This window comes from Esox lucius, chromosome 11, assembly GCF_011004845.1.
Source record: "Esox lucius isolate fEsoLuc1 chromosome 11, fEsoLuc1.pri, whole genome shotgun sequence".
Classification (NCBI taxonomy): Eukaryota; Metazoa; Chordata; class Actinopteri; order Esociformes; family Esocidae; genus Esox; species Esox lucius.
The window spans coordinates 39,528,038-39,541,744 of record NC_047579.1 but is presented as its reverse complement, the minus strand read 5'-3'; positions in this window follow the sequence as shown (position 1 = coordinate 39,541,744).

Genomic DNA, 13,707 nt, shown 5'->3' with positions numbered 1-13,707 from the left:
TGGCGCACCAAAGCCCACCATCTGCCCAAACAGAGCGCGCGGGATATAAATGATGCCCCATTCTTAAACAAATAAACTAGCACACAATCTCAGACCGCGGAAGCACACAATCTTCGTAAAATGGAGCCGAATTAGAAAAAAAAGACAACGATTTATCGTCTTGAAGGGTAAACACGGCGACAGTTTTCTGAAAATATGAGGAGAAAGAAGGAGCAGGTTTTACAGAAAATATCATCAACAGGAAAGCAATCAAGAGAAAGTTAAGTTCAGCCTTATGTGGGTGCTTAAGTTGCCCAAACTAGGCCACTTTCGTTTAAAAATGCAATTTTTCATGCAGTACAAGGCCAAACTAGCAATTTCGTCAATATTTGACCTAAAAGGCCCATTGAGTCAATAACTACTAGATGTGCGCTTTTAAAATGATATATTTTTTATATTTTGACCACAAACACACACACACACACGCACACACACACACACACACACACACACACACACACACACACACACACACATATATATATATATATATATATATATATATATATACACACACACACACACAGACATATATATATATATATATATATATATATATATATATATATATATATATGTGTGTGTGTGTGTGTGTGTGTGTGTGTGTGTGTGTGTTTGTGGTCTGTTTCAGGGCTAATGGCCTACCATACACAATAGCTTATTATTCCATTTTAATAGGCTAAAATAAAAAATAAAACATTTACACGGAAGGCTAATTAAAATAAGAAATATGCAGGTATCAACTTCAGAATTTACTGAAAATTAAAATATACATAAAAATTGCATTTGTTGGGTTTTTGTTGATCTAAATTAAATCCATACGTTCTATTTCATCCATAGTATTGAGATGAGATCAAGTTTCTATTTCGTAAGTAAGTAAGATACTCTAACATACTCTAAGAAAAAAACGTGTTTGTTAGGCTGATTTACTCATTATATGTAGCATCCTTTACATTTAAATGCCCTTTCATAGTTATAGAGTTCGGTGAAAAACAGCACTTAATTGCTAGAACACAACTGTTTCATTTGTCACATGAACATCCCGGTCGTGACGGTAGTACCTTATTTTCACCAGTAGATGGCAGAAGAGTATAATTAAGGATAGAGTCCTTTCTCGGGTTAGCACTTTCCTCACCGTATCTTAATGGATGACATCACATTTAAGACAAACTCAGAGAAAAACAATGTAGGCTTAAATCTATATATCGTTAGATAAACTGATGGTGACCAGATCACCTCGACTGACAATGCTTCTTTAGACATCTATCTTAAATTGGCTTTCATTAATTCTGAAAGTATGAACTCAGACACAACAAACGTGTCTTCAATAGAAAACGTGGTCACTGGCATTTGAGAAGAATCTTCCCAAAACAAAGACATCGACTGTTGACTTCAAGTACCAAAGGGTTTGAACCACAGAGGGGAAGGGTTTTAACATGAACAGTAAACAATATGGTTTATATACAGTGGATATAAAAAGTATACACACCCCGGTTAAAATGACAGGTTCATATGATGTAAAAGAATGAGACAAAGATAAATCATGTCAGAACTTTTTCCACCTTTAATGTGACCTATAACGTGAACAATTAAATTGAAAAACAAACTGAAATCTTTGAGGGGGAAAAATAAAAAACTCACAATAACCTGGTTGTGTAGACTTTTTATATCCACTGTACATGGCATTGGTTTAAATGTCTTATATACAGTTCCTCAGTCAAAACTATACAAAAAAGTTGTGGTTTTAGGAGACAAGCGCTATTTCACCCATCCCCTGCGAACACTCTTTGATAAACTCAAAGACCGCGTTGACGCGATGTCACTGCATAGTTTGACTCCCATGGGTGTTTGATCAGGTCAGACATGGGGACCGCGGCTCATTCACACTTTCAAACACCGCCGCTGTCAAATGCTTTCAAGGAACAGCACACATTCACATTCCTTCAACTGCAGTTAGTTAGAGGGGCTGGACGTGCTGGGGACTGGGGAGACAGAGCTCCTTGCTCGGCTGTGACTGACTGTGATTGACAGAGAATGGCAGTTGGGCTGTGACTGACTGTGATTGACAGAGAATGGCAGTTGGGCTGTGTGTGGGAGACTTACACTGCCTCTATGCCCTGTCACAGCTCAGATTTACAAAGGGAGACAGAGTCAACAAAAAGGCTTGTCAGAATGCTCACACTCACATACAGGCACACAGCAATCTCTCTAACTCTCTCTCTCTCTCTCTCGCTCTTATGTCTTTCTCTCTGTATCCCTCTGTCTCACTCAGAGGCTCTCTCTCTCTCTCTCTCTCGCTCTTTCTCAGGAAACAGGGCATGAAAATCAATGGGGTGTGTGATGGTCTAAACCATCTGTGAGATTATGAGGTGAGTGTGTGATGTAACTTTAGAATGCATTACAATTTAATTCTAATTACTCTCTCTTTTTTTTGCTTTTTGTTGCTAGTGCTATTTTCAAAATTCATAATCTTCAAGCTCATGTGAATTGCAATAAGTAGCTAAGGGTCAAGCCTTTATGGTTCCTGAAAAAAATTGACCAATTCATCCATGCAGAAAAACTAAATTGGTATCAGCAGATATTACTGGAGAAAGTCACGGCTCTGCCTGTCCTCACCTCTCCATCCATCTTGATCTCTCCACCTACATTACTCTGCTTTCTCCAACTATTTCACTCTGCTTTCTCCACCTACCTGATTCTATTGATGTTTACACACATTTTTGGGGCAGGCTTTGGTAGGAGAGATTATCGGGAGAGAAAGACATGGAGAGACAAATAAGAGCAGAGTATTTTATACTGTTTACACTGATTACATTGGTAACCGGTTTATAATTCTAATAAGGCACCTCTGAGGTCATGGATGTAGCACAAAATTCTGGGCCCTGTACATAGGCGGTCTCTGAGGGCCCCTCCCCACTTTATTCAAGATTCAAACATTTTCGAGGGCCCCTCTACACATTAGGGCCCTATATACTTAGTACCCCTTTTCCCCCCAGTCTAACGCCCCTGTCTGAGGTTATTGGTATATGGCCGATATACAATGGCAAAGGTCCATATCCAGGTATAGAACTTGCTTAGGAAGCTTGGAAAGAACAACTGGCCTTTTTTTTACAACAGCCTATTGAAATGAGTCAGAAACATTTGTTGTAGTGTCAAATGTGAAAATAGGACAGTTTTGCAACAGTTCTGCAAGCTAGGGAAATTAAGTGGCACCTAGCAAATCAAGTCCCATCCACCAACCAGAAAGTTGCAAACCTAATAGATAAATTCAGGTAAGTCACTCCCTGTTTTATCCAACATAATAAGACAGGGAGGGACCTAACTGAGGATTTGGTTGGATGATAATATTTCTTTTGAAACACATATTACTGTGTTGGTGAAGACGTCGAAGATTAAAATATGTGTCTATTATAGAAACAAATCATGCCTGTCCTCTTTGCAATCTCAACACAGAACCCACTTTTATGCAAGTACTAGATCATGGTTGTGTGCTATGTACTCATACCTCCCAGTCTGTATTGAAACCTCTGGGTTCAGTCTATCATGCTGCTTTGCATTTTATTGCTGGTGTTTTATTACTTACCATTTTATAACTTTTGCACACATCATTTTCTTTTGTACTCTTCTGTTGGTTGGGACTCCCTGACTTCCAGAAGGTCTAGACATTGTTGATGATTGTATATAAAGTGGTACTGCAAAAAATTCTGAAGTATCATGGAGAAATAGTGGTTATTGAAAGCACTGTCAGGACTGACTCAAGACAGACTAGTCCTACAGATACAGCAGGCTTATGGAGAGTTAGGTGAAATTGCTTATGTCTGCTATGCCACCCTCTCAGGGAATGTCTTGCAGGGTAACCTTAGGCTAGACATTCTGGTGCTTATAAGGCTGTTAAAATGTTTAATTAATGACCTTTTTGTGATCACTAAGATTGCTTTTCTTAATTTTTGTAATTTGTTTTATATCACAGTTGGTTTTAATAGTGCCGTAATACAGGGTGAAAAGGTAAAATTGACATAGGATTCAGCTTGATTTTCTCAGTATAAATAAATGTAAATATAAATAAAAAACGACATATACATGTATACATTAAACTGTACTAATAAAGATTTGGTAAAAAATCTGAACCGCTAGCAGCACTCAAGTGATCAAGTAAGTTGTAACAGAGAAGCTCTAAATTCCCTACTCCTACTCATGTCCTTCTCACAAGCCATGGGAGGGAGGGGCCTCTGGCTTTCTCATCCAATGGGAGAAGCAGACAAGGGAGAGGATGTGAGTCAATCATCCCAATTCAGATCCTCTCCTACCAACAGACTAGACACTCATTGCAAACCACACTTTGAAAGCAATTTCCATTTTAAACAAGGCCAAAACAGGGAGTTCATGTGCCATTTGAATGCTCAGTGCAGCCTTTGTAATCACATTTGTTTATCATCACTGCAAGTGTACTATTTTGCTGGATTAATGAAAATACAGATTTACAATTCCAAAACCTCATAGTGAGGAAACATTAAAAAAAAAAAGAATCCCCTTCAAATTACATTCTGGGTTACACGCTGCCTTCAGCCACAAAGATCTCTTTACAACGCTGAAGATGTATAACACCAGAAACCAAGTTTCCATGAAAGCACGGAGGCCATGTAGGCTTTGCCCGGGGACTCAATGGGAAAATGGATGACATGCTTTCAACTGTGTGAGCTTTGTCTTCTTCTGGTCAACTGGTGCGTCTGCTGACTCACCCGGGGTTTAACCGCTCGATTTAAATCAGATGCTACACGAGGCTAGCTAGGTGATACCAGGAACTATCCACCACAGACTGAATTTTTTTTTAACATGTTCGCTGTTTCTCTATTTCAGCTTTGTCTTTTTCTCAGCTTTGGTTCTTGCTTGTTGTATTTGTTGTAATCTGTACTTTCATATAGATTATCAGGGTGTCATCGAAACGTGAACATCACTTGAACAATGAAAAACTGCATTAAATACAACAGATTGGAAAATGGCTTCCATGCTGTAACGTGTAACATATATACCCCCCCCCCCCCCCCCCCCGCCGCCGCGTCCCCAAGGTGTGTTGTGACACAACTTTGCCCGTCTCCCAGAGAACCACGCACTGAACACTAAACACAACGCTAGAAAGCAAAATGGCTGCCACGAAATGCAACCACCGACCAACGTTTCTCCCTGAAAAGGAGGATGACCTCAGATGTGATTGAAGGTGGAAAAAAAGGTACTGGCAATTGCCTAGTTGTAAAAAAAAAAAAGACAAGCAAGCGACTGGGCCCTCCTAAATAACGTGAACCTGTCACGCTCAGCAGATCACTTAATAAGGCACATAATCATATGAAGGGGGCAAGACCTGCAGTGACACTAAATCAATCCGCCGACCGCGCTTCCTTTCGGGCCTCTGGCTCTTAGGCGCTGAATTATGACACACTAGGTAGCCCCCCCCCACCCTACCTCTGGTGGGTGCCTCGCTGCCCGCTCAGATCGCCTCTTACGCTTCCCCTGTACAAACTCCCACCTCAGAGGAACCAATCAATTCCACTGCGCCATTGGATTTGACAAGGCACAGTCTGGCGTGGTGCTTTATGGTGGAGGGGACCCCGGTCAGTAATTAAGGGCGACCAGAGGATGGACCGGGATCAATAGAAGAGTGTCGGATTGGCAGAGGATGGCCCGGTGTTTTAATGGCTGTTGGGGGAGCTGGTGTGGGTGTGGGGGGGCATGGTTCTAATGGGACTAATTGCAAAGCAGGGCCCCCCCTGTTATGATATTAGAATGGATTTAACGTGCAGGAAACCCACGCAGGGGAGAAGGATGAGGATCAATAAGCAGTACGGGACGGCGTGGGACGCTGCCGGCTGAGTGCATGTTGACACATTGAGACAGAGGCGCGGAGGAAGGCACGGGCGCTCACCGACGTAGAGTGTCCGGGGACGCGGGCCCCGAGTGAGATCACAGGACGCGTTCACGCCGGAAAGGGGCGACCGACTGGCTGCATAACGATTGTCGCTAAGTAACCCGGGCCGTCACAGGAATCTGTCTCTGGGATGGAAACATACATGCACCCAGAGCTGGGAGGGGGGTCGGGGGTGGGGGGGGGGGGGGGCTTGATTGAAAGCTTGAGTTTGTGGTGCATCTGAACTCAGCGGATCTCCGGGAGTATGTGTCTAAGTGTATGCAGGCATTAGAATCACTGTGTGAGGCCTTAATGGGAGAGCTCTGACTGAGAGAGATTTATGATGGAAATGATTCTAATTGCGCCCAGCAGTGTGAGGTTGGAGCGGTCCCTACTCTTCTTTATCCGCCACGTCAGATCTCCACTTAGGAAACCATTAAACACTGCACATGATCCTGCAGCTTCCACAGGTTGAACCTGGCATTCATGCCGTACAGGAATACACAAAAATAACCTCAACCGTACACGTTTCACACGTCCCTCCGTGGGGAGGTTTCTCTCTCGACGCGGAGCCGTGTTTCTGCTAATCAAGGCCCCTTGTTCGCTTACTATAAATCTCAGGGTCTTGACGGGCCTTGTAAATAAAGCAAACAGCCTCCATGGTTCTGTCGTGATGTTTGATTTCCATCTGCCCAAAGGAAAGTGGGCCCGGCCATCTATCACATGCTGGATCTGCCTGCCTCTCAATCTTTCGTCTCTCACCAGAAATGAGAACCAGCCTGATTGGGCTTAATGTCTAACACATGGCCCCGGCCGGCCGTGCTACTTTCCCACCAGAGCCCCAAAAGAGGCGCCCTCCCTGATCAAGCGAGGAACCCACCAAGAGCCAGGCGCCGTAGACCGCCAAACCGCTTTGGCATGTAAACAAAACAGAATTTTCGCAGGGGTTTTGACGTGTGGTTTTAAGTTCAGGCCAAGGGAATGTCTTGAGTTTGCGTTTTGGTTAGCAATATTGGTGGGGCAGATTCCAATGGATAGAAGAAATACTTATACTCGAACTGATGGTGTTTGAAATTCCTAGTGTCTGTGGGAGTGTGTGTGGGCCTGCTCTCTCAACTTTAATGTCCGTACTACTGACTAAGGGATGCTAATTGAACCCCAAAGCCCCTCACCCTTTCTCTACCTCTCCTTCCTCACTCTTTCTCTCTCCATCTCGCTGGCTCGTCCATTCATTCCCTGTGTGGTAGGGGTATGATGCAGGGCATCAGAAGCCTGCGGGTCATGTTTAACCTGGAAGCGGTCTGATTGGACCAGGGGTCAGTCTGTAGGCCTCTGAAGCCGCTCTGCCCCATCTGTCACTGTCACACCACTATTAGTGCTATTATCATCAAAGTCGCACTGTAAATTAGATCACATGCAAAAAGCCCGCGGTCCGGACCCTTCTGCGACTTGCACCGAATGATAGAGGATAGAGGTGAACCTCCCATCGGTGACATCAGTGAGGAAAAAAAAAATAAAGACTCTGCTCTGAGTGGCTAAAATGGCTGACGAGAAGCAGGACTGACGTCCGACAGCACTTTGGCAGGTTAAATGAGCCCAATGGCTCCTTTCTGGGAAGCATAACATGATATTAGTATTCAAACACCGGAAGGCACAATGGCTGACCTTCACAAAAGCATTTTGTCAAAACTATGAACACAATTCTCAAAACTCCTACCATATTGATGAAAACCTATACATTTTACACAAAATACAGATCCGGATTTTTTTTTTCTTTCCTTTCCAAAAAAGGTGAAAAAAAAGGTTTTGAGCAAGTAACAGAAGCGTTCAGTTTGCAGTGGTCTCTTTATTTTAACGCTTCTGTTCCTCACTCAAAACCTTCCTTTTTGACAATTTTTGGAAAGGAAAGAAAAAGTTGCAATATTTTCTTAATTATTTCTGGAGCTGTATGTAGCCATTTTTCCTCCAAAACTCCAAATACAAAATTAACACAAAAGATAATCAAAAAGCTTTTTCAAAACTCTAAGCACATATAAATTGGCTTAGAATACAAAGGATCAAATCAGATCTACACTGAAATACATTATTTATGTATGAAGTACTTACGTAACTTCATGTTCATCAGGCGCTGGTGTTAAAATACCTCTTACTATTACTAATCCCAGTGTTCTTAATCGATCATCACTCAACCAACTGGTTAGTGTAATTTATATTGTTTACATTGTTTACAGGCTGGGTGTTTTGTAAAAGCACTTTGTGACAACTGCTGATGTAAAAAGGGCTTTATAAATACATTTGATTGATTGTTTGATTGGTTTTGCCTGTTCAAATTGAAAAGTACAGAATCACCAACCAAAGGCCCTAGAGTTTTATCTGGCCTCAGTGGGATTCATACCCATAACTTTGGTGTAGATAGTGTTGTGCTCCAAGAGACTGAGACCCAGAGCACAACTGCAATGACTACGTACAATACAATACCATGAAATACAGCACATGATTACCATCCATAATTACATTGATAATTGATTTCACATGTTAGTAAGCACATTTGATAACCCTATAAGAGGGAGTGTGAACACCAGACAGCAAGACAGAGGAGGAAATCAGAGATCCTCATAGGTCAAATCCCCAAACTGATCTGCTGTGAACCACCACGATGATGACGAAGCAGGCGCAATAACATCGTCCAACGAGCAACTTTCCAAGCACCTGGACAAGGTGGGGGAAACATATCCATCTGTGCCGCCATATCAGAAGATGGGGTTGTGCGATGCAGGCTACATTGCTGGGGTGGCATGAGTTTCTATCTGAGGGGGCAATGCCCCCATTTGCACCCCCCCCCCACCTCTTTTGGGCCTGTGTGATGCCGTCCCCATGAGTGTGCCACCCTCCTTCAGGCCATGGATAAGCGGTGCAGTGACATCACTGGTGACCAGTGTCAGGCTTGGATTTGCCACGCCAAAGCATAATGAAGATATTCATGGCCAAATGCTGAATGTCGAATTTACACAAATCAGCGTAGTGTGTGTGTGTGTGTGTGCTAGACATTTATTCATTACATTTCTTTCAGTTCTTTCATACAGCATTTGTTACATTTGATTGTATAGCTTTGGTACGATTGTCACAGGTATATAGAGATGTTTCAAGTCTCTTAGTACAAAAACACAGCTAGTTATACACCTAAAACAACAGATTTATTTTGACAACCTTTCACTACAAGATCAATGATTCAACCGCTAAGTTTTAGATTAAATATAATGAGCGCATTAAGTTGTCAGAACACAACATAATGCATTCCTCTCAACTTAGTCATTGTAACAACCAGTTCATCCAAGAGGAAACAATGCAAGACACGTGTTTCAGAATGACTCTTTGAAGTGCTGAAGGCGCTGGTATAGTATATTACAACCTTCTTTTATATTTTCACACTGCCCATTAATCCCATTGGAGAAACAGACAGAAGAGACAGGCTTTACAGAGGCAGCTGTGCAGCTGGAGCTTCTGCTCTCCACATGGTTCCTCATGTCCCAGGCCGCTCCCCCTCCTCGCCTCTCAGGCAGAGACAGTCAGTGTTCCCAGCCGGCCATGCCTGGGATGCAGAATGCAGAAGCATTGTCCCGCCATCACCCCGTGTCACTCTTAGTTATAGCCAGAACATGCTTCCCCCAGAAATAGCTATTTTCGGGAAGCTGCATATTCATGAGGTGGAACAAAACGGCATCAGCGGAGAGGAAGAATCGTCACAGCGGGGGTGGGGGGGCTGATCTGAGAGACGGAGTGTGGAACGTTCTCTAAACATTAGCCTCCGACCTGTCCGTCAACGGGGGGGCCTGTGGAGTTGATGCACAGCAGGTAGCCAGTGATTCACTCACACAGAGCTGCCAGAAACACACATATCAAATGTACCAGACCCCTTGCCTGGCTCAATGAAACAAATAGACTCACAGCGCTTTGATTCACAGTCACACACTAGAGATATGGGGAGGGATAGTATGAGATCTGTCTTTGTGGGATTGTGTTTTGCATTTCATAAGCATGGCTTCTGTTGTCAGTGTATAATTATAAGTGCTCTTTAAGACTATTAAAAAGAGTGTTCCAAATCGGTTCTTCGTCTGTCCACATAGAAAGTTTTTTAAACATTTGGACGCATAGATATTTGAGCCAAAGGCCACATTCATTGGTTGAAGGTAAGTCAATTTAACAAATTCCCCCAAAAATATCTACTTTGAAACCATTAATCCAGTTAAAATGAACAAAAACGCAATTTCACTAAGCAGAACGTTTGGTCAAAATAGAACAGACTGTCCCACCAAATTTAGCCCAAGAGCAGAAAGAAGGATGCTCATAGAACTCTCTAAGAAGCCCACGGTAAAATAAAGTAAACCAAGTGCATGAGTTAACTGTCAGAAATAGACTGCACAAATATTGATGTACAGTACACTGTAGGTCAGGAAGGAAGAAGCCTCTGCTCTTAGAAAAAAATATTAAGACATGACTTACGTTTGCCAGAAAACACTTGGGTAAATACCAAAGACCAAGTGGGTTTTGCATGCAAGAAAGCTCTCAAATATGACACAATATGACACAGTTGAAGCAGTGCAGTAAATTCCTCCTAGTCAATGTAAAAGACTGACAGACAGTTAAAATAATTTGCCACATGAGGTTATTTCAGGCAAAGGGGCAACACAAGCTACTGAAGCTAGGGTTGAACTTATTGTAAAGTGGGTGTTTTGGGGTCGTACCTATTGTAAAGGGGGTGTTTTGGGGTCGTACCTATTGTTAAGGGGGTGTTTTGGGGTGTAGTTATTGTTAATGGGGTGTTTTGGGGTACACTTATTAAGGGGGTGTTTTGGGGTGTACTTATTGTTAAGGGGGTGTTTTGGGGTGTAATTATTGTTAAGGGGGTGTTTTGGGGTGTACTTCTTGTTAAGGGGGTGTTTTGGGGTGTACTTATAGTTTCTGTACTAATAAAATGCATGTCTGTTGATTCTTGATTAATTCATTTTTGCTAAGCATAATGTTTCAGAGTCATTTTTAAAATTTGTCTACCTTTATCTGTCAAGTGTTGAAGTGAGGATTACTTATCCATTTTTCAAAATATATAAAACACAATTTTCCAGGGGGTGTACTTTTCACATGATTGTTGAAGAAACCTTTATGGATCCCGGGAGAACCGTTTTTAAATTCAACTGAACGTTTTACGGTTAGATGTAGAATTCTCTTTGGCAGGGGTCCTAATGTATATGGAAACAAAAATGGTTCTTACTGCACCCAACAAGGGTTCTTATTAGGGTTCTCCTATGGGGGCAGCCATAGAACCTTTTTACATTATGGATTTTTTCTGTCTGTAGGCTATATATTTCTGCTTGTGTGGGTCAATTGTCCAAAGGGAGCACTGACAATCTGCATGTGTGTGTATGTGTGTGTGTGTGTGTGTGTCCACCTCGGCGCACAGAAATAATTTACAGCCCTTCGAGGTTGCTGGGGGAAGGGGTCAAAGTTTAACCCTGACACCCCCGTCTGGTCAATCAAAACCCACTCAATGCCAAAGTCCAGCCTCTATCTTCATGGCCCCATTTGTTCTATCAATCTGCAACGGGGGGCCAGACCGGGGAGGGAAGAAGCCTGGCTTCTGTAGGATGGAGCCTTCGTTTTTCAATTATCTCCAGGGGCACGGGGCCACGGTTTCAATTTCACTCTGGAGGAAAGGCTCCATGTGTAACCTTATCAGCGTCTGATGAACATGACTTTTTCCTTTGAACCTCCACGCTGGCCCCTGTGACATCGCTGTAATCTGCCTGTGGCTCCTCGGCCATCAGAGGGGACACCCCTGAGTGGAGCAGCCAGGGGCCCCCAGGCAGGGGCCAGGGCCTTGGCTTGGCACAGTGGAGGTAGGCTTTTAAGAAGACGTGCTTGATTGCATTGGAACGAGAGAGGTGAGTAGCGCTGTTGTCGTTTCTGGTCGTTTCTGTATGTGCTCTCTCTCCTTTCTCTCTCTCTCCTTTCTCTCTCTCTCCTTTCTCTCTCTCTACATTCTCAATCAGAGAGGAGGTGGAGTTTGGAGTCGATGGCTCGCTGGTGCTGTGGAGGCGTTACTCAGAGAGAACAATGGACTTCGATGAGTTATCAATATTCCTCCTTTTTCAGTGTCAGACCCACTTAAGTGTGAAAAATATGCGCTGGATGAATCAATAGGTCATCCTCAGGAGGAGTTCAGAGTTATCTGAGGCCACGGTGCAGCTAACAGCTCTGACTGTTACCTTGCATGTAACTTCTTTTTGTCTAGTCAAAAGGTTTAAATGTCTGTTGTAGGCTATGACTGTGGATTTAGGCTAATTCTTGGACTATCATCCACTTCCTATTTCAGTGCCACAATTACATCATAGCATCGCTGTTTGGACAGCACAGACGCACAGTATCTGGTGTCATTGTCGCCTGTTCTTCAGAAGAAATAAATGGAGCCACTAGTAGTTAGTAGTTGTCAACATATTGATTCCAGAACCTGGCTATTTTAAAGTAACAGACCGACCATAAAAATATGAAATAGCTTGTTTTTTTGGTTGTTCAGGAAGTACGCGGACCACGTTACCCACATATTGACAATCACATTTTCCAATCAGGAACAAGAGATAGATAGCTGCATTCATACCACACCAACAGAGAACCTCACTGCTTTACAGACTCGTAAAAGAGTCTGGAACCATGGAGGAGTAGGAACAAAGCACATACGCTCTCAGCAAAGATATCAAAGGGACTAAGCGGAAGTACTGCGACGAAGTGGTGTCACGATTCTCTGGCTCAGACTTCAATCCCTGGTGGATTAGAAAGGGGAAAACAGCTGTGCCTTGGACTTCCAGCCCTTCACTGTCAGAAGCTGAAGTTTTGCTCGGAATGAGAAAAACGACACTTGGAAACACCAGTAAGGGTGTTCAAAAAGACAGCTGGCTCTCATTCTCTGTGGATGACATGGGGAAATGTTTCAAGACAGTTAACTCTCGCAAGGCTGCCTGTCTGGTCAGCTACATACTAGTGTCCTCGGGCCTTCCATGGACTAACTGGCGGAGGTGTAAACAGACACAATTAACCACGTTTCCAGTCGGCTATCCACTCTCACTTAAAGATGCCCACCATCACTCCGGTTTCCAAAATGGCCAATGTAACTGAACAAAACTGCTACCACCTCTGCTGTCATGTAATGTTTTGAGAGGCTGATTTTGGACACCATCTTACCTAACAACTTAGACCCAGTACAACGTGCGTAACAGCCCAGAAGATCCAGGGAAGACACAACGGCCACTGTACCACACGTCACCCTCTCCCACCTGGACAGGAGGAACACAAACACCAGGTTGACAGGTTGGTGTTCATCAACTGCAACTCTGACTTTCATCAACACAAAGCTTGTCTAGTTAGTCACCCGCTTGGGGCCTTGGGGCTTGACCGTCTCTCTGTAACTGGATCGGGGATTTCCTGACGTGCCCCAGGTGGTAAAGATGAAGAACACCTCATGCTGATCCTCAATACGGCCCCCCCCCCCCCCCCCCCCCCGGATGTGTGCTCAGGACCCTTTTATACTGCTGGGTCACCCACGTCTGTGTGGCCATGCACAACGTCAACACCAGAATCAAGTGGACGTCATCAACGCAGCACAACCGCAGCTTTGATAACCATCAACAACAAGTCATGGAGGAGGTCACGGCCCTGCGGGTGGAAACAAGCTCTCCCCCAACGTCACCAACAATTAGCTGATCAACGACTGCAGGGAGGAG